Raw genomic sequence first — 19197 nt, forward strand, 5'->3', positions numbered from 1 at the left:
TGAGTCTCTGGGGTGCACTTCACCAAGTGAGGGTCCTTGGCTTCCCACAGGAAAAAACTCAAGATGAGCCATAGTAGAGTGAAAGTAGATTATTCAGGGAGATACTCACTCCATAGCCAGAGCGCTAGGCCATCTGAAAACACAAGAGAGAGAGGCAGCAGGCAAGAGGCGGCCCCAGAGCATGAGGTCATCTAAGAAAATGAGGTCAGCCATGTAGTGTCGGGGTGGTTAGCTTTTATGGGCTCGGTAATTTCATGTAGCAAGTTGGGGAGTTATTCCAGCTACTTTGGGGAAGGGACAGGGATTCCCAGGAGTTGAGCCCTGCCTACTTTTTGGCCTTTATGATCAGCCTCAGACCTGTCACAGGGCCTGTGGGAGGGATTTTTAGCATGCTAATATATTACAATGAGCATATAATGGGGCTCAAGGTCCACTGGGAGTTGAATTTCCGCCGTCTTGATTCTAACCAGTTTTTGTCCTATCCTCAATGGCTGTGTCATTCTTTTTATGGTTGTGCCCTGCCCCCTTCCCTCCTGTCTCAGGATCACCTCAACTACCCAGATGGGCAAAACCAGGTGAATGGGTCCCATTTCACAGATGGAGAGACCAAACCCCAGGGAGGGGGCAGGATTTCCCTGAGATCAAAGAGCATCGTGACATCCATAAATCAGACCACTTCTCCCTTCCCCCCGGCCCCGACCCCCTCCACTTATTTCTAAGTGAGGTTATTACCCCAGCTCGCTTCAGGTGTTCCTGGCTTTGTGTCTCCATAAAAGAATGGGACTGAGCTCTGTTTGGCTTCCCCATCCTCTTCCTGACAGCGCTATTTAATGGACAAACAGTTTGTTTTATTTATCTGACAGGGTTTCTTCACATTGTTTCGGGTTATCAGCCCTCCCCTGCAGCTCATATTACAGCTTGTGCCGGGGTTCGACCCTCAGTAGGGTTCACTCTAAATCAGATCCTTATCGTAACTGCAGTGATAAATAGAGAGGCTCGGGGAGCCCACAGCCGGGTTATTTATTTAGTACCTCTGCGGATCATGTTTTATACAGCCGGGCCTTTTACCCATCCAGCTTCGGTTGCATTCAGGAACTAAAACCCAAAGCCCCTTAAATAATGTTCATTTAATAGCTGACGTTTTTATGAAATAAGTCTGTGTGGAAGGGGCTGGAATGGGATGATGCAGACAGAACACTGGAGCTGGGTTTCAGAGTGTGTGTGTGTGTGTGTGTGTGTGTGTGTGTGTGTGTGTGTGTGTGTGTTTGGTGAGGGGAGTTGAGAGAGGAGAGGACCCGGAGGGAGGGCTTTGATTTTCAAGTTTCTTCCAAACCAACAGAGAAGGCTTTGCTTTCAGGAGATGTCTCCCTTGGAGGTCTCTGGTTTTTAAAAAGAGAATTAAAAAAGAGAAGTCGGAATTAAGGTATACATTATGCTTCTCGGGGAGGTGGGCAAATGGGCATGAAGTCTTCCACGGGGGTGCAGGGTTGTTTATGTGGGGCAGGGAGGAGGGGTTCTCTCTGTGAAGTATCTTGGACAGAACCTTCTGGGGGGTGGGGGGGTGGGCACGGGAACCGTCTGGCGGGAGCCTCATTTCCATCCTGTTCCTCAAATACAAACTTTTGACATTTTCCACCAGTGAAGTCACACACACAGTCATTGTATTGTGTGTGTGTGCACTGTGCATGTTAAATGTGTTATTTGGCCCAAAGTCATTATTTCATATAGCCAACTTATTGTTATTTTTTTTAGAATCATCCAACAGCATTTTTTTATTCTTTTTTTGAAAACACTAGCAGTTGAAAATATGCAAGCAGCATAAACAACTTTCAACTGTCAAGTCCAGTGGGGACATCTGGGAGCACAATGCCACTGCCCTTTCCTTCCAGGGTTCCCTGGGTCACCGTCAGAGCCTCCCCCAGTTAGAACTTGAAGGAAAAGGTAGGGTCTTGTTTAAGTCGTCCCCAACTGAACTGTACCTTCCAAGAGAGGCAGGAAAAATAGCCTTTTGATGTGCCCCACAATGGAAATGCAAATTCTCCCCCATCTCCTAGATACCTGGGCCCGACTCACTCCTCTCTACTGTAATCTGCTTAGCTCGTGCAGTGAATGACAAAAACAAAGAGCCTTTCTGTAAAAGAAAAAGAAGAGGGGAGAAAGTGGATTCCGTACCCTTTTTCTTAGTCCTCGCCAAATCCTCGCTCCGGGGTTTCAGCACGCGGCAGCGAGCACTGGGCATGTAGTCTGTCTTTCTGTTTGCTGTTCACCACTGAAATGATGACACCATCCCTGGAGGGGCCTCCAACCAAGGATCTGGGGCGTACTTGGCAATGCTTCCTTAGCTTGGGATCTGGGGAAGGCTCTGGGAGCGAGGGCATCCTGATTGATCTTTCTAAGAAATGCCACCTATCGGGCTCAAAAATGTGAGATGATCTCTGGGCAGGGATGGCCTGAGCCCTCTTGCTGAGTCATAGAGCGTGGCTGTGAGGATCCCTGCATCACAGCACGCACAGGCTGCCAGGGTGGTGTAAGATAGGACCCTCTGGATGGAATGGAGCACCAGGGGCTTCATGCCGGTACATGACCGGCTCAGAGGTCTGGAGGTTTTAGGGAACCTGGGAGGTGTCATTCAGTGTCAATGCTCAAAGATTCAAGACAGGCAAAGAGGTCAGGCTCTGAAATGCATGAGAGTTGAGTGCCTGGCCCAGCACCTAGAAGATGCTTCACACTGGCTCGTCAACCAACAGGACACCACAGCGAAGGCACCATTGTTGGGGGAAGACGGGGACGAGACTGTGATCACCATGGTAGGGGAAGGAAGCCACGGTTAGAACCACATGTAGATCATTAGAAAAAGACCGTGGGTTCATTTGGATTTCTAAACTTCTAAAAATGATGGTAGTTATGTATACTGAAAAGAATTAATCAAGAATTATCAAGGGGAGAAGGGTATAGATCAAGTGGTAGAGCACATGCTTAGCATGCATGAGGTCCTGAGTTCAATTCCCAGTACCTCCATCAAAAAAAAAAAAAAAAAATCTAATTACCTCCCCCTGCAAAAAAAGTAAATAAGGAATTATCAAGAAATGCATTCCCTCACTATTACTTTTATTCAGTAACTCATATAAGTACTTATTTTGTGCCAGGCACTGTTCTCAGCACTTTACAAGTATTAATTTATTTAAGCCTCATTACAATACTCTGGCCTAAGCCCTTATGCATCATTGCTGTTTAACAGATCTGGAAACTGTGGCCTTGGGAGGTTAAGTAACTTACCTGAAGTCACTTTGCCTCCACGTGGGACTCAATCCCAGGCAAGCTGGCCCCAAGTCCGAGGGCTTCTCAGAGACCCCAGAAGCAGATCGCAGATACACCACATTTGGGCTATCTGCCTTCAGAGGGGCCACATTCAAGACTCGCCAAGGCAGGACTTTGCTGTCATTTTCAGGATTTGTCCCTATCACTAATGCCTTAAATCTGTTCTACTCACACCTGACCACCCGCTTCTATGATCTGAAACATCTGCTGAGCATTGATGGCCTGTCTTTCTAGTTCTTGACTGTCTGTTGGATCAGATTACAGGCATCTCATTGTGCCCTGAACTCTGGTATTTTGGGTCCTCTGTTCCTGTTTGCTCCCCAGGTGTCTCTGCCTTACGTGGATAGATCTAACTGCTCATACTCAGCTCTAGGATTCTCCCATCTCCTGCACCTTCCTGTTCCTGATCCCTGATGGTCTCCCGCATCCATCACTAGCCTGCAGATAGCATCACATCCACTGCCTGCTAGGCAACAGATACTCAGTGAATGTTTGTTGAATGAATGCATGAGCGAATAAATGTCAAGTAAACAAACGAGGCCTCTACCAAGTGCTAAGGCCCTAAACCTGGTCTCGTAAGGTGCCCTCCCACTTGAGACAATTATCCAAACACATTAATCCCTGAAAGAAGCTGGAACCAGGTCATTACTTTGAGCAGAAAACAGAAGTTAAAAGCAACTCTTTCTTCAAGTCCCCAAATGTGGTTTCAGCACCGAGGGTTCAAACTCATTCCAGCTGGAAGGATTCCATCCTTAACATCTTTCTAAAAAGCACTGGGCAAAAACTTATGGGGAAAAAATGCTGGCAAAATAACGTAAAAGAAATGAACAAAATACAGAAATTTTATCTTATATCTCCAACCCCCAACTACAGCCACGTGTCCTACAGATTCTAGAATACATCATGTTCCTTCCCCCACAAGACCCTGGACCACTGTTCCTTCAGCCTGGAACGCTGTCCTGGCCCTTCCTTAGTTATCAAGTTCCCTCACATTTATTCCCTTGAAGTCATCTCAATCATTAATTCCTCACAGAAGATTTCTCTGACCATCCCGCCTAAGTCAAATCTTACTGCAGATTGTAGCATCACATCCCTCTTCTCTACATTTGTCAGAGTTACATTTTCACTTTGGGGTGTCAGTCTGATCAGTGTTGGACTCCTCCAGTCAAACATTCGCTGCATCGGGCCAGAATTTGTGCTTTACATCATGCTAATATAGTATCTGACATAGTGTAGGTTGTCAATAGTCTGCTGAATGAACAAGTGTATTAGATCCATGTCTCAGCTACTGTGAGTGTGACTTGCTAACAGCTCACAGTTACCCTCCCTTGAGAATTGCCTTCAGCTGATGGGAACTACCTCAGCCAGGAGATTAAACTCTGCCCAGGGCTGCCTGTAGCAAATGACTGGATGATTTGAAGGTGAAAAAGGCTGGTGCCCCACAACAGGGTACCACTTCAAATCCTCTAGGATGGCTATGATGAAAACGATAGATAGTCACAAGTGTTGGCACAGACAGGGAGGAACTGGAACCCTCATACTTTGCGGGTGGGAATATAAAATGGTGCAGCCGCTGTGGCAAATAGTTTGGCAGTTTCTCAGAAAGTCAGCCATAGCAATTCCAAGCAATCCAGGAATTCAATTCCTATGATGTAATCTGAGAGAAAAGAAAACAATTCACGCAAAAATATGTACAGGTACATTCACAGAAGCACTATTCACAAGAGCCAAAAGGTCGGGAAAAACCCAAATGTCCATCAACTGATAAATGGATAAACCAACTGTGGTATAACCTCACAATGGAATAGTATTCAGCCTTAAAAAGGAATGAGATACTGATAAATGCTACAACGTGGATGAACCTTGAAAACAGAATGTTAAACAGGAGAAGCCAGACACAAAATGCTATCTAGTATGTGAGTCCATTTATATGAAACGTCCAGAAGAGGCAAATCTATAGAGACAGAAAGCACATTCATAGCTTCACGGAGCTAAAAAAAAAAAAAAAAAAGATTTGCAGATACTAACTAAAATATAGAAAATAGATAAATAACAAGTTCATACAGGGAGCCATATTCAATATCTTGTAGTAACTTACGGTGAGAAAGAATATGAAAATGAATATATGTATGTTCCTGTATGACTGAAGCATTGTGCTATACACCAGAAATTGACACAGCATTGCAAGCTGACTATAGTTACTATAGTTCAATAAAAATACATTAAAAAACAAACAACCCCAAAACATAGTTTCCAGGGGCTTGGGGAGGGAGGAGTGGAAGTGATTACTAATGGAATTCAAGATTTCCTTTTGAGGTGAAGAAAAAGTTCTGAAATTAGATAGTGGTAAAGGTTGCACAACACTGAATGTGCTTAATGCTACCTAATTGCACACTTTAAAACAGTTACACTGGTAAATGTTATGTTATGAGTATCTTGCTACCATATAAAAAGAAGGCCTGGCACCTCGCCCCAAGGCAAGGAGACCTGGGTGGCCTGACCTACGCTTTGGAGTGTCCCACAGATCAGGCCAACTTTAGACCTTACGTAGGAGCACATCCTTGGCTGGCATCCTCCTCTGCCCTGTCCTGTCCCTCCCAGCCTTACAGTTTTCACCTAAGACCACTCCCTTAGTAAATCAAGGATTTCTAGATGCCTGTCTCAGGATCTGCTTCTGTGGCACTTGACCTAACACAATAAATGAACCAGCAAATAAAATGGATGTGGAAATAAAAATGTTAAATACCCAAGCCCTCACAGCTAGGAGCTGGGATTCAAACCATGTGGGTTTGACCCCAGAGTCTACTCTCCAACCTGTATGCTGCCTCCCTGATGAGTTTACCAAAGGAAACCCTGTCTCGTCAGGTCAGGACTGTGGGGCCAGACCATGTTCCTGTAGGGACCATGGTTCTGCCTTCTTGGAATATGTCTGCACCTCAGTCTCAATAGGAAGCCTATGTAAGTGGTCCTTTCCCTGGGACCTCAACCCTCATATAATGTGAAACAAAACAAAATTTAAAAAATGATGGAAACAGCCCATCTCCCCAATCCTTCCATGTAACAGAGAAGTTATTGTACGTGGAAAGTCAGCTGTCCAAGCTGACAACACCAGAGTCTCAAAACATATAGAAAGACTACATTAACTCACTTACCCTTGTGAAGACTTTAATCCTATTCCATCATTGAACAGCTGAAGCCCCCAAATAAATCTCTATTTAAAGGCAAATTTGTAAATTCCTAAGTGTAGTCATAATAACAGTATTGTCATTTTTACTGAACATGCTCAGAGCAGTGGATTATTTATAACATTATATTCAGTGTTAAACACTTCAGGACACAAATGTAAACTCTTTTTAGAGTTTGGGAGTTTATGAAATATATAATAATAGAAGTAAAATCTAGTATGGGGGAATGATGGTGAGAACTTACGTGACCGAATTAGTAATGTTTTTAAATGTCACTAGTTTAAATGTAAACCAAAAAAAAAAAAAAAATTAATTCATTAAGAACAAAGCAAAAAGGAAATTCCAAAAAGAAAATGAAATACATAACTACCGATGTTTCTAGTGTTGAAAAAAATGTTCCATGTAGAGTAAGAAATATGAGTAGATATGATTTACAAAGTCAATAAAAATACTGAGTATTTTTCCATAATCGACTTTCCTGCCTCTCCAATTAATAGAGAACTTATTATGGCTTTCTGCATGATGCTTTGGAATGCCAAGTCCTTTGGTCCTAAAACCTCAGGGCAGATGAACAATTTAGGCGATTAAAAAAAAAAAAAAACGCATTTAGAAAATGATGTTCTTAAAGGCCTGCGGGAAGAAATTCACACCATTCTTTACAATTTCATTAGAGGAGAGAAATAAATGTCTGTCAAATTAACTTTGCTCCATCTCTTAAAGGGCAGAAAACACAACAACAAATGCAAATCCCAAAGTACAACTTGCTTTCTCTCAGTCGTCTTGATGGGAAAGATGGTGGTTTCTGCCATAGGTAATGCAGGCTCCCATCAAACACTTCAGCTTCTGGATCCAGCTAGCATAATATTCATCCCTAATGTGTCCAGATGTGTGTAGCGAAGAGGTGGGAGGAGAAAAAGAAGGGCAGCGATAATGACTCTCTACACTTGTCCCTGGGACGTCCTACTTCCTTCCCCTCATGACTTAACTTGAAAGCCCAGTATCCCCTAATCGCAATTCTAAAGCTAAATGCTTGATCTCTATTCCAGCAACCAAGCTTGTTACCTGGCTGCAGGTGACCCAAGTCAATAGAAGCATGATGACCACGATCGGTTGTCTCATTCATACCTGTACTACTGCTATGTAATAAACTACCCCAAATTCTAGTGGCTTAAAACAATAATCAGGAATCATTTCTCATGCCTGGGAGTCAGCTCATCTAGGCTATTGGGCTGCAGGTGGTTCTGGTCCACAGGTGTCTCATCCTCTCCTGACAACAATGGGCTACCCCAGGTATATCATTCTTGCGGCATCAGCAGGGGTGGGCTGGGGCTTCACACCCTCTCACTTCTGTCTCATTTTATTAACCAAAGTAATTCACATGACCAAACTAAGAGCCAAGGGTGGGGAAACATACTCCTCCCTTTTTTTGGGGGGAAACTTCAAAATCACCCAGCAAAGGGCGTGCAGAGTTGAAGAATTGGTGCTACTAGTTCAATCTACCATGTTTATCATTTTTTATATTTATTCATATGTTTATTTTCTTATTCATTTATTCTTTCATTCATTCATTCATGCAATACATACTTAGTACAAATCTTGTATTGGACATGAGGATAAGATCCCCGTTCTCCTGGGACTTGTGTTTTCATGAAAAAGACAAACAACAAATGGATAAAAAATAGGATATTATCATAGGTGTTGTGAAGAAAATAAGTAACACTCTGACCTGAAGAGAGATGGGATGATGGAAGAAGGAGGAAGGCTGATCTAGAAAGAGTTGTCGGGGGAGCACCCCTCCCACTGATCTGCCTGATTTGCACCGGTGGTCAAGTCATGAAACTTTATGCCTCCCATGCACCACGTGACTTGATGCCAGTCCTGAAATACATTGATTAGCTCACTATTGCACCATTTGTGTCTCCTGGCATTTCTCGGCAGTAGGCTGGGTGGGTATCAGATAGCAAAACACGGGTCACATAGGACAGTGCGGTGCAAGAAAGAAAGCGTGGTCCCAGGGAGACTGAAATTAACTCTCCAGGAGAAGAGAAAACTAGTAAGAACAACGTAAGGGACAAAAGGTAGAGGGGATTTTGCAGGTGGGCAAGAGATCTGAAAACTACTGACCCAAATGCGTGGTTGTATTGAGCTGCCCTTCCCACACAAAGCATTCTGAGAACACAAGGCAGTGTGAGGGAAGGGTCGAGGAAAGACTTGCCAGCTTCATTAGATCAGCTCTTCATAGCAAACTGTGCCTTTTCCTTAAAAATATAACACTGGAAATTGACACACAATATTGTAAACTGACTATAACTCAATAAAATAAAATTAAAAAAAGAAAAAATATAATATAGTAATATAATTTTTGCACACAAGATGTATGCAAAGGAAAGTTGATGACCTAGTACACCAGAGATGAAATTCTTGGGTAGGGTGTATAATGAACAAAGCAATATATCATTTTTTTCCAAATTAGGAAACAGGCTCACAGAAGTGAAATGATAACCTCAGGGTCACCCAGAGCCTGGACCTGGGGCCCAATGCCCCTTCCGTCTGCTTGATAATCTTCCATTCCAACAGGGATCTTGACTAGGGAATCAATGCAGTTTGTTTGGGATTGAATATTCATTTGTTTTAAAATCAGAAGTTTTGTTTGTTTGTTTGTTTTTTCCCTGGGAACTCTGTGTGTGGCTTCTTTATTGTATTTTTAATATATTCAAATTACAGTTCCCTTTTCTTTCTCACCCTCTAAGAAGAGTAGGCAGAATTCAACTGATATTGACTTTTACTAAGACAAATTCTAGATTTATTGACCTGAGAAATAAATATTAATAGAGGTTAAATTGGGGTCAATTTTTACTCCAAGAGATGATAAATCTTGATATTTTTTTTCCCCTGGTTGGTTGGTCAATATCTTCTCTGTGCCATCCATGCGTGCTCCCACCGTCAGGTTCTCCCAAGGGAAAAGACAGCTCCCGAGAGGGATGCAAAAGGAGCAGTGTCTCCCGCGTCACCACTCTGCCTTGTAAGGTGCTTAGGACACACAGATCTCAAGTTAACCCAGCTGGTTATCACAAGACTTTCACTATTCCCTAGGCCAAATCACGTGTCTAAAAACATCAGGAGCTTCCTTGGTATTTCAGCAATCAATTTTAGGGTTGTTTTTTTTTTTCACACACACTCACACAATTCTCATCCTTTGCAGATCATCCACCATAGTAAGAGAAAGATATAAAACATATGTAGGTAATCCTAGGATTTCACTGAAGGGAAGTGTTTCAGCTTCTCCACTAAAACTCTGAAGACAAGATTCTCTCTCCGGTGCTGTCCACCTGTTTCTGCATTACTATTAAAAAGATGGTGATGAATATTTCATTCAACAAATATTGACTGCCTGGTATTTTCTCCTAAGTCATACTTATATATGCCAAGCACTGTTTTAAAAGCTCTATATATTAACTCATTTATTCCTCATAACCACCCCATGAGGTGGGCACGATCATTATGGTGCATCAGATCCATCAGTCAAAGAAACTGAGGCACAAAGAAGTTAACCTGTCCAGGATCACACAGCCAAGATCTAAACCTTGGCAGTCAGGTTGCAAATCTGTACTTGCTCCAACCACTTTCCACAGTGTATCTTACAATGCTGGGTTCTGAGAGTGCAGCAATGAATGAGACATTCAAAGTATGTGTGCTTATATTTTTGCATATACTTTTAAGCACAGAGAAATGATGGGAAGTTTATATAAAAACTCAATAGAAACAGAGAGATGTAGAGAGAGTGAGCTGTTATCTTTGGGCAATAGAAACTTAGGTATTTTTCTTTTTCCTTGTCCTTGCTTCCTACACTTCCCACAATTTTGTTTGTAAGGTAATATGGGTTATCCAAGAACCATGCAAAGAATTGTAAGTAAGTCAGGAGTGCAAATTCTTCACAATTTAAATTGCCATTAATTCCAAGAATTATAGATGAGCTACAGATGCCCAAGGAGCTGTAAGAAATGATACTTCATTCAGAATAGATCAAAAGTCAGAGCAGAAATTTTCCAGGACACTGTTCCACTATTAATTAGTAATATCTCTCAATAAATTAGGAATGTATTTGGCTGCAAGTAATAGAAAACCTAGCAGTAGATTAGACAGATTGTTTAATCTGTCTATCTACCATCTTTCTATTTATTTATGTTTCCCTATCTAGAGGTCCAGGAGTAGGTAATACTTTGTGTTGGTGTAGAGGGTCAACAATATTGTCCACATTGATCTCAGAAAACCAGCTTTTTAGATCCATTGGAAGTTCTATCTTTCACATTTCAGCTTTGAGTTCTCATGCTTGTCATGTCATAAATCGCAAGTCGGCTGTCTTGGCTCTCAATGTCATGTAGCATTAACAATGTCAACACACATGTTGACAGTTTGTGTGTTATTTAGTATATTTAGTCTTAGCTGTTCTGGTGAATATGTGCTATATTTCATTATGGTTCTAATTTACATTTCTCTGATGTCCAGTATGATTAGTGGTTAGTTTATATACTTACTTGCAAATGTCTATTCAAGTCTTTTGCCCATTTTATGTTTTATTGTGTTGTCTTTTTCTTATTGATATGTGGATGTTTATTTATTTTGGATACAGATCTTCTGTTGAATACAATATTGCTCATCCACACCACACACACAAAAGGTATAAAGAAATGTATTTCTTTATGTATTTATGAATATGTTATTGTATAGTTGCCCAAACACATTACCTCATTTCACTTAGGATCTGGCAAAAAGTTTATGGATGAAATAAACTTCTAACTTTTTTCAATTAGCTTATGCATTAAATTATGTAGGGACCATTTCTCTCATTTTTGCTTTTAATTGTGAATACTTAGACTTCATGATACATTTAAGAGGAATTAAACTAACCTAAGAAGTTCTTAATTTATTATAAAATGATGTTTGTATCTTTTACCATAAAAAGTAATGTGAGATTTGTCCCAGCCTCACATTTGGAATGAAGCCTGATCCAAGCATTGCTCCCTCAGTAAGAGGGAGTCATATTCTACTAACCGAAACTTCCGTTATGTTAATGTCGATGTTTTGCAGATTAAAATCAGGGACAATTCAAATAAGATGCTGAGATTTCTTCTTCCATCTCCAATAATTTGAGGCTTTGAAGTTAAGTGTAGTCGAATAGAAGATCTATGTGTGACTGTTTTAGCACTTAGCCATGTATGGTAAATATTAGTGAAGATACGTCCACACTAATAAGTGTTGGATCTCTTTGTTTATTTCAAGCCCATTTGTCTTCTGAATAGGCACACTGGTATATTGCATGTACACTCTGGTGGGCTCTTGTCTTCAGTCTGTGGGTTATAAATGCAATGCATTTAAGGCATTGGGTATCCTGTAAAATAATAATAATGCCACTTTATTTCCCTCCCTTTCTGTCAAACTCACCGACACTATAATAAATTCCTATTTAGCGTGGGCGATCCAAACAACCAGGAATCCAAACAATCACAAATCTTGACTAATCTGAGTTTAGATAGGGATATGGGAGGACTTTATCCAACAATATTGGGAAGAGGGCCTCTAAGCTCATATTTTTTATTGCCTTCTGAATCATCAAAGGAAGCTTACAGTGTGATTCAAGGCAATTTTAGTATGCATGTTTTGTGAATTTCTTTTTCATTTTGAAAATGGATTATTTATAACATATGTAAATGACATATAAAATGTATATAAACCTCTCAGTTTACCAAAATATTAGTCAATAGCTATTTCGTGGGCATTTATCATACACTCAGAATTGTGCTGGACAGAGTGAAGAATATAGGCAAAGTATATTTAAGGGGAGGGATGGCGTTAACATTCTTAGAACAGGGGGAGAGCAAACTTGGTGAGCTTTGTGACATAGGCCCCATGTGTGACAAGAGCTCAACAAAGCATACACCCCAGTGTGACGAAGCAACGGGAGACAGTGGGACTTAATCTGAGTCTTAAATCTGAGGTAGGCTGGAGATGAAAAAGTGGAAAAGTGACATATGCAAAACCTTCAAACTTCAGTGGCTTAAAAAAAGACGGAAATTTATTCTCACAGAAAAGTCATCAGGACAATGACTGACATAGTTCCATTGTCAAGTTGCTTTGCTCACCTCATTTTCCAACTGATTTTTCATTGTACGTAAAGTAAGTAGGATAAGGTTAGACACACACTAAGAGCAAAGCAAAAAGGGGCTATTCTCGTTCCACACCCACTAAGGGCCAGGCACTCCGCTAGGCCTCTGCCACCTTTTCCCCATAAATCCTAGCAATGATCCTATAATGATTCTACGATCATATCTATCTCACAAGTAATAAAACCAAAGTTCAGAAGTGAAATATCTTGTCCAGTATCACAGTGTAAGAAGCAGGAATAAAACCTAGATCTGTCATGCTCCAAATTGTACGCTTTTCCCATTACATTTCACTTTAGTGTTGTGTTTTGGAATTAATGCCTATAAACTGAGTCATGCAAACGCCCTGGGCCTTTTTCGGCCTTTGGCCATCAACTGAACAAAGCAAGGGAACTCATTCCTCAAGGACATTTCCAAAGGACCTGGGGGTCTGGATTCTGAATTCCAGCCACTTCACTTCAAAGAGAAGTTCCCGGTGATGCCATCTGATTTAAGTCTCCAGGAAGAGCTGACCATTTAAGCCAGTATTTCTCAGGAGACTTCCCACCTCCAAATCCCATAAGCTTCCCAAATTTCACTGGTTTTCCACTTCTCAAAAGGAAGTTCAGAAGAAACTCCCAAGTCACCAAATATGAAGTAAGCTCAGATGTGCACCTAGTGCTAAGCCAAAGCAAACCCATTTATATTCCTGTAGCGTTACACTGATGTCCAAATATTCTTGTAAGTGAAGTGATACCTTTTTAACAAGCATCAGCTTTACACTCAGTGAGACCAGAAAACTCGTACAAACTTGTCCCAGTTGTTGAGCAACTCATGGAAATCTCCATTTTAGCATGTGCTACTTTTATTTTAATCCCAGTGTCCAGTGTATTAGATAACATTTGGTAGTCACAGCTTAATACGGGGTGTTGTTCCCCTTTTACTAGGTGTTAGCAGACATCATATCACTGAAGTTCCCCTTGATGTGATCCTAGCCCAGCCTTCACCTTTGCTTATTTAGGTAACCAACCGTTGTCAGGAAAAAATGCCTAGCTACCTCTAAGTCAAGTGAAGATGGCTGAGACTGGGCAAAGAATCATGGGGTCGGGGGCGGGGAATGTCTTGATTATTTCTCAATGTCCCTCATGTCTAATCTTCTATTTCAAAAGCCCAAAGAATCCCATTCACTCATGTCTAAGGGTTCTGAGAACGAGAAACTGATTCATCCCTACGAAAACGTAAACACAGTTGAGGTACACACCAGAACGCTACGTTGGTCCATGAGAATGATTTGTTGATTTATTTAACACAGATTCGTTGAATAGATGCCTACTAACAGCCAGACACCATGCTGGATCCTGAAGACACAACGGAAAACAAAGCATTGTCATGATCTTTATGAAGATAATATATTTGTAGAGGGACAGGTATTCATCGACTAGTCCCACAGACAGAATTATAACAAAGACATGTGCCACCACAGAAAAGTGTATGATACCAAGAGAGCCTAAAAAAAAAAAAGAGAGACATGTGGCCCAATCTAGCAAGTTATGGAAGGCTTTGTTCAGAAAAAGACCCTGAAAAGAGAGGGAGAGAGAGAGAGAGAACATTCTAGGCAGAAGACTATCATTGTAAACCCTATTTAAAAAAAAAAAAAAATCCCCAAATTTGGAAATTAGGCAAAAAGATGGCTGTGGGTCTTTTCAAGGTCATAATGGAGTATTGTCTAAAAGGTCCACCTGAGGATTATTTAATTCTCTAGGGCACACTTTTTCTGTAAATACCCAGATAGCAAATATTTCAAGCTTTATTTTGAGCCTGGGCTATATATAGTGTCTGTGGCATATTCTTCTTTGTTTTTCAACCCATTAAAAATGTAAAAAACATTCTAAGCTCTCAACTTGTACAAAAAGAGGCCATGAGCTTCAATTGGCCCACAGGCCATGATTTGTCAACCCCTATTCTAGGAGCGTCTACTTTTAGTTGCCGTAGTCTTTACTATTGATTGGGGCTCAGACTCTGGGACGTTACAGTTAACTTGGAGATATTTTTGTCTGGGAGAGATGCAAATGATTTCTTCTTGTAGAAAAATATAACCCAAAGATTACGGTTTCATTGCCTTGGAGTCCACTAACCACTTTTGTATCTAAACTAACAATCTTATTCCAACATTCTTTTCCTAGTACCTAAAAATACTCAGTTTCTCAAATGCTCTTGGAGCCAGCATTACTATCTTGTTGGCTCCTTCATTAAGGAGCTTAATAAATCTTTGCGCCTGCTCACTTTGTATTTGTATGGGAGTCTTGTCTGTCTGTCTCTTTATTTAGCTCTGCTCTGGTTTCAGAGGGCACTGTTACTTTCTTCATTTTCAGATCCTTGGGGCTACCTAACTGTAGCCCCCAAGTCCTGTAGCATTTATTTCTAAGACTGTTCAAACTTACAGTTCCATCAGATTACTCTGTGCAGTCCATGTATAATATCCTTGGCAAATTATGGAATGCCTCTAGTAGATAAAATATATTTTAATGAATGAAGAGGTTAGTATTTCATAAACCCGAGAAAGTGTAAACTGACTTCCACTATCAACAGTTTAAAATCAATTTGGAGGCATTTGGAAAGCATTTTAAAGAGCAGCTAGACATCAATAAAATTTAATTAATTGGTTCTATGGATGCACATGTAAATTGGGTGTTAATTATGCTAGCAATGCTCTTCCATTAAAAATTAAGCTCATGATTAGTAACCAAGAAAAACAAGCCGTCATTCTATAAACAAGTCTCATTCCCTTGTATTTGAACCCAACCTTTCGGTAATTAAATCATAACTCTACATTTACTCAGACGAGTCTGAGCCCTGATGGATGACTGGCGAGTGAGCTTCACTTGGCTGTTCCATAAAAACAATTGATAACTGTGGAGATAAGTTATGTGCGATTGAGCTGCCCTTTAATACAGGACTATTGAATTATTGAAAGTTCCTTCCTATCTAATTGACACCAAACAAAGGAATGGTTGACAATTGCAAGAGATAGAGTGGAGATTAGTGATCATTTCAGAGCTGATGACATTTGAAGATGGAAGGCCTAGAACAAGAGGTTACAAGCTAGAGACTCTGAGTCTTTTCTGTAACCCTTCTCTCTTCCCTCCCCCCACCCCCAAGATGAAGTTCTTGCATTTGGAGATAAAAATTTAATGAGTTTTTTGTTTTGTTTTGTTTTTGATATACTGTAGCTGTATCACCCTTTTGGGTTTCCTCAATTTATTTTTTTCTAGACTTCTTGGGAGTCAAAATCGAATTCAAACTCAGAGCTGAGATCAACTCCGATGGGATTTCCTGATTAACAATGACTTAGAGCTACATTTCAGACCAAGAAAGGGATAAAATTCTTGAAGCATTCTACCCACATCACTTGGTTTTCTTTCACTCAATACATTTTAACAAGAGAAATGGAGTCCATATGCTTCTGATCCACCTTCTCAAGAGCCATCAAGGCACTGTTTTATTAGAGCAATTTGATGGGGCATTTTATCTACTTCTGTGAGCCTTTTGATGTCCCTTTTCTTAGTCATGGAAAATTGGGTTTGCAGAAAACACAAACGTATCCCCTCTCATTCCCCACATCCAACAAGGAAAAAAAAAAATGGAAAGGCTTCCAAGACACAGAAAAGTTAGGGAAACTGCTCAGGGGTTTTCCTAACTGACTAAATTATAATGTCTTGATAAAGGAAGAAGACATCAGAAAAGCGTTAGTGGTGGGATTCTGCTCTTGATTGATTTTGAAGAGGATGTCCTCATTTCCACCTGAGGCTGGACTTCTCCAGCTATTTCTCCTTTCCAAAATGCTCTGGTGGAGGCTCCGGGGGTCAGGGAGAGACTCACATGCATAGAAAAGACATTTCAGGAAGGAGAAAAGAGTTCCATCCTGATGATTTGAACTTCTGCTTCTCACTACATGTTATGTCTAGAGGCATTCCATGAGACCCAGCAAACCTTTCACCTTTTTGGATTGGGAAAGACCCTGGAGACCACGCAAATTTGAATTTTGACCGTCACTTATTTCTGTTACATGTGCAGAGACCTATTTACACTTCTGTGTAGAAACACATGTTTGAGGATGCACATGCGTGTGTTTCCATGGGAACATGCTGCTCTGAAATAGTGACTTTTACTCAAGAGCAAGTCATCACATTTGGAGAGGAAAAAAAAATACCCCAGCTGCCTTTGTTGGGACTTGCAGCCCATCACAGAGTTACCCCATTCATACTTTCTTCATCTGCTCAGGTAAGTTCTGCTGACCCATTGCTTATAGAAATGGGGCAGGAATAAGAATCAGAGCAAGAGGTTTATGAAACTGTTGGTCAATTTGGAGACATAAAGACTCTTTGTTGCCATCTTCTTTTAGTCCAAGTCTATTGTGGGAGCACTTTCTGTGTGGCCGGGCTTTGCTGTGACTGCTGAGATGGGTGAGGAACAGGAGAGAGTGGTTTCACCTTCCAGCAGCAAGAGCAGAGGGGAGAACACAATGAGTGGTTGAGCACATAATAGTCACAAGATTGTCCAAGAATGTGTTTTGCAAAATTGTGAAAATGTATAGAGGTGAAAGATCATCATCACTCAATGTAGAAAAAAAAATGTTTTAAGGAGAAGACCAATAGGTTACTCTGAAAATGTTACTAAAAAGAGGCCATTGTGTGGGTAAGATGAGGGAGACGCGTAGGGCGTGACATTTAAGGAGGAATTCACCCTCCAGCATCCACTCTGCATTTGCAGGACCCTGAAAGTGAGTGTCTCGTTAAATTTTGTACCCTGGATGCCTGGCTCTCTGTACCCTAGTCCCACCACTACATGGGAACTGTGACCCTTTGACCTTCCCAAACTCCTCCTTAAAAGGACAGGATCAGTCTCTCTCTCACTGGAAAATAGGAATTATATTTTCCTTTGTGTGACCAACACTGGCTAGCTATTCACCAAGCTATTTTCTTTGTTGTTGTCAGCTTATTTTCCTACAGATGAGAGAGGTGTGCTTGGAAATGGGGGCTATTCATGGAATCAGGAAAGCCCATTCACTGGAAAAGAAGCTGAAACACTTAGGCTGCCTGAGACTCCCCACATGCATAATCTCATTTCATTCTCCCAAAAATCTTAGGAAGGGAGGGCCACAATCACCTATTTTTACAGTTCAAGGAACTGAGGCTTGGGAGAAGGTTGAATAACGTTCCCAATAAATGCCCAATCCAGGACTTAAACCCTGGATCCAGACCCCGTCTTTACCACCATGGGATGCTGAGTAATGACCTTTAGCTGCTTAAGAAAGGGAGCTAGAGAAAGGAAGTGGAGAGGGTGGGAAAAAGGAAAGTCATCTGGGGAGGAGGGAGGGAAATAATATATCTGAAGGCCAGACAGCACCTAGAGAGGAAAAATCCCCGTGTTGCAAGACTGGAGCAGGAAAAGGGACAGTCTTGTGGTATCTGGTGGTGTACTGGTTTCTGAGCGGCCTCTCTGCTGACCAGAGTCTCTCCCCCTTCCGCATGTCAGCTGCCCAAACCCAGGAGAGTAATCTCATATCCCCTCTTTCCACCTGTTTCCTCTGCAGCTTGAGGAGTCGCCCCCCTGCCCCCCACAGCCTGGGGATGCTTCATCTTCCCCTGCGGTCCCAGTCCACCCAGGGCAGACTTAGAGCAGAGGGATGTCAATTGTGCTTGAACTGCTCAATCACTGCTGACATTTCGTTAACCACCCTGTGAACTTCTCCAGCCCGAAGTAGCAGCAACTTGTGCCCTTGAAAACTGAACAGAAAACAACCATATTGATTTTCTACTATCAACAAGAAAAAGACCGTTGCTCTCCAAGGAGCCTGTTCGTAATGCATTTCACACCCCTACTTCTCGCAGACCACCTCCTCCTGACATGGCACTAGGCTTCTGGAACCCCCTGCTATTTTGGACTCTAGAATTAACCCTGAAGTGCCAGCACCATCTCCAGGCTTCCCAGCCCTAAGATGGCAAGGAGTATGAGTGAGGTACCTGAACGGACATCCTGCTTTCTGTGGGATGGGCTCACTTAGAAATCATGAAGGCACTGGGGTCTGGGGTGGGGGAAGTCAGGGGTGATGGGCTACAGGAATCTATCACTGTAATATCATCCTTTAAAAGAGCATACTGTTTTGCTTCATTAAAGGCAGCGGAGTTTGGAATTAACAAATACACATTACTATACATAAAATAGATTAACAACAAGGCCCTACTGTATAACACAGGGAACTATGTTCAATATCTTGTAATAACCTATAATGGAAGAGGCTCTGAAAAAGAATTGATATATATGTACAACTGAATCATTTTGCCATACACCTGAAATTAACATGACACTGCACATTAAATATACTTCAAATTTTTTATTGTTTTTTTTTGGTGGGGGGGTAATTAGGTTTATTTATTTATTTATTATTTGCTTATTTATTTATTTTAATGGAGGTACTGGGGATTGAACCCAGGACCTCATACATACTAAGCATGCAATCTACCACTGAGTCATTCCCTCTCCCATCAATTTTT

The sequence above is a fragment of the Camelus bactrianus genome, chromosome 9 (assembly GCF_048773025.1).
Source record: "Camelus bactrianus isolate YW-2024 breed Bactrian camel chromosome 9, ASM4877302v1, whole genome shotgun sequence".
NCBI classification, from domain to species: domain Eukaryota; kingdom Metazoa; phylum Chordata; class Mammalia; order Artiodactyla; family Camelidae; genus Camelus; species Camelus bactrianus.